Below are 3,059 nucleotides of genomic sequence, written 5' to 3' on the forward strand. Positions count from 1 at the left end.
TTCTTGTTCACAATCATTTGGTTGATGGAGTGAATATTAAAGGTTTTCATTTGAGTTCAGAATGTTTGAGTTGCAAGAAAGGTAAACAAAAGAAAAAGTCACATCCGACAAAAGTTGTCAATGCAATCAATTTACCGTTTGAGAGGGTTCATATGGATCTATTTGGGCATGTGAATGTTAAAAGTATCACTGAGGAATTGTACTGCTTGGTGGTCACTGATGATTATTCACGTTTCTCATGGGTAATGTTTCTTGAGTCGAAGGATAAAACGTTTGACAATTTGATGATTTTATTCAAAAAGCTTGAAATGTTATACAACTTGCCAATCTGAAGAATTAGAAGCGACAATGGTACCGAGTTCAGAAACAACCGTATGCTTCAATACTGTAATGACCGGGGTATTCTTCATGAGTTTAGCGCTCCTTATACACCACAACAAAATGTGTTGCTGAACGAAAGAATCATACTCTGATTGAAACAGCTAGAGCAATGTTGCAGATTCGAAGCTACCTGTGAGTTTCTGGTCTGAAGCTGTTGCTTCAGCTTGTTACACTCTTAACCGTGTCCTGATTGTAAAAAAGTATGGTAAAACCTGTTTTGAGCTACTTAATAGACGTAAGCCTACCTTGAAGTGGCTTGAGCCGTTTGGATCCTAATGCACTGTTCTGGATCCTGATGGTAAATTCGGTGCAAAGTCTGTGGATGGTTTCTTTGTGGGTTATGCTAGTCATTAAAGAAGAGTATTTTGACCTAGCATCAACCGTATTGTGCAAGTACAACATGTGGATTGTCAAAGATATGCAACTCCAATTCAAAGAAAGGGTGATTCATGGATGTTTGACTATGATAGTTTGTGGAATTGCTTCTCATTTCTTGAAGAAGAAATTTCTGATGAAATGGCCACATTGCGTTTTCAACAATATTCTGGAGAAATTTATCAAGAAAATGGTGAACAAGAAGTTTCAATCTATAATAAAGATCCGATTTTAGATGATGATGCTCATGTGTATGATACTCCGACAACACCTTCTTTTGACGATGATGGTGAAGATCATACTGATGTGATTGAATCGGTAATTCAACCAACACCTGATTATGTTATTTCTGATCCTGTTGCTACTGATTCTGTGCTTTCTGATGTGGTGCTTTCCTGATGAAAACGTCACGAATCTTCCGAACTATGTGATAGTTTCAGATGAAGTTATGCCTCGAACTTTATCATATCATCCGGAAGATAATATTATTGGAGACCTAAATTATGTTGTTCGTACTCGAAGCCAAATTGATCAAAGCCTGAGTTGTTACTATTCTCAAGTTGCTCCTCTTCAGAATCGGTTCTCATTTAAATGTTTCATTTCTCAAATTGAACCAAAGATATACAAACAAGCTTTGACTGAAGAGAGTTGGGTCAATGCAATGCAAGAAGAACTATTGCAATTTGAAAAACTTGGGGGTATGGAAGCTTGTTAATCTACCAGATAACAAACGATGCATTAATACCAAGTGAGTTTTCAAGTGCAAAAGGGACGAAAATGGTATAATTGTCAGAAACAAAGCTCGATTAGTGGTTCTGGGCTATAATCAAAGAGAAGGAATTGATTTCAACGAAGTCTATGCTCCTATTTCTAGACTTGAGGCAATTAGAATTTTCTTAGCCTTTGCATATTGGAAGGGATTCAAGGTCTACCAGTTGGATGTTAAATCTGCTTTCCTGAACGGAAAACTGGGTGAAGAAGTCTTTGTAGGACACCCACCAGGGTTTTTCGATCCGATTAACAAAGACAAAGTGTACTTGCTCAAAAAAGCTCTTTATGGTATACATCAAGCCCTGAGAGCTTGGTATGACACATTGTCTCAACATCTTTTAGACAATAACTTTTCTCATGGCACCGTGGATTGTACACTCTTCACTAAGGAAGTGGATGGTCATCTTCTGATAGTCCAGGTCTATGTAGACGATATCATTTTTGGGTCAACGAATGATGTTCTGTGCAAAGATTTTGAGGAGGTTATGAAGTCAAAATTCGAAATGAGAGTTATGAGCGAGTTGAAGTTTTTCTTAGGACTGCAAGTCGAACAAGAGTCTGATGGGATCTTTATTCACCAGACAAAATAAGTCAATGATATCCTTGAAAAATTCAACATGGCTGACTCATCGCCAAATAGCATGCCTATACCGGTTAATCATGGAATTGGTCTTGATCCTACCCGGGAGAAGGTCGATGAAACACTCTACCGTTCTATGATTGGTTCCCTCATGTATCTTACTGCTTCTAGGCCAGACATCATGTATCTGACTTGTTTTTGTGCCCGATATCAATCAGTCCAGGGTCTCTCACCTAACGTTGGTGAAGCGGATACTTCGGTATCTTAAGGGGAATCCATGGGTCGGTCTTTGGTATCCTCGAGACGATGTATTTGAGCTGAGAGCATATTCTGATTCTGACTATGGTAGCTGCAAGCTGAACGCCAAATCTACCACCACCGGCTGTCAATTCTTTGGTAGTAGGCTGGTGACATGGTAGTGTAAGAAGCAGACGACTGTGTCGCTATCCACCTATGAAGCCGAATATGTAGCTGGTTCCAGCTGTTGTTCCCAAGTTTTGTGGATACAACAACAAATGCGCGACTACGGTTTGATTTTTCTTACTACTCCTATTTTTGTAGATAATACTCTGCCATTTCCATAACTAAGAAGCCGGTAAGTCACTAAAAAACAAAACATATTGATATATGGTATCACTTCATCCGTGACTGTTACGAGAAGAAGTTGATTGTCGTCGATAAAATTCACACCGATGAGCAAAAATCTGATCTTTTTACTAAAGCTTTTGATAAAAACAGATTTTTGTATTTATTGGGGCTTAATGGTATAAAGTCTATGGGCGGTGGGAAAGTGAGTGATACCGAGGTTATGGATTCCGACCTTTGAGTAACCGTTCACAGAGTCAAAATTTATTTGTAAATAGTTTCTTTAAATTGTTTTTGATTTTAGGGGGAGAAATAGGGTTGGGAAAAATACAAAAAGATTGTGATTTCAGTTTGTATAGAGTAAAAC

The sequence above is a fragment of the Bidens hawaiensis genome, unplaced genomic scaffold, assembly GCF_021521415.1.
Source record: "Bidens hawaiensis isolate Kalapana, Puna unplaced genomic scaffold, B.hawaiensis_p1.1 tig00000296_1, whole genome shotgun sequence".
In the NCBI taxonomy this organism is placed as follows: domain Eukaryota; kingdom Viridiplantae; phylum Streptophyta; class Magnoliopsida; order Asterales; family Asteraceae; genus Bidens; species Bidens hawaiensis.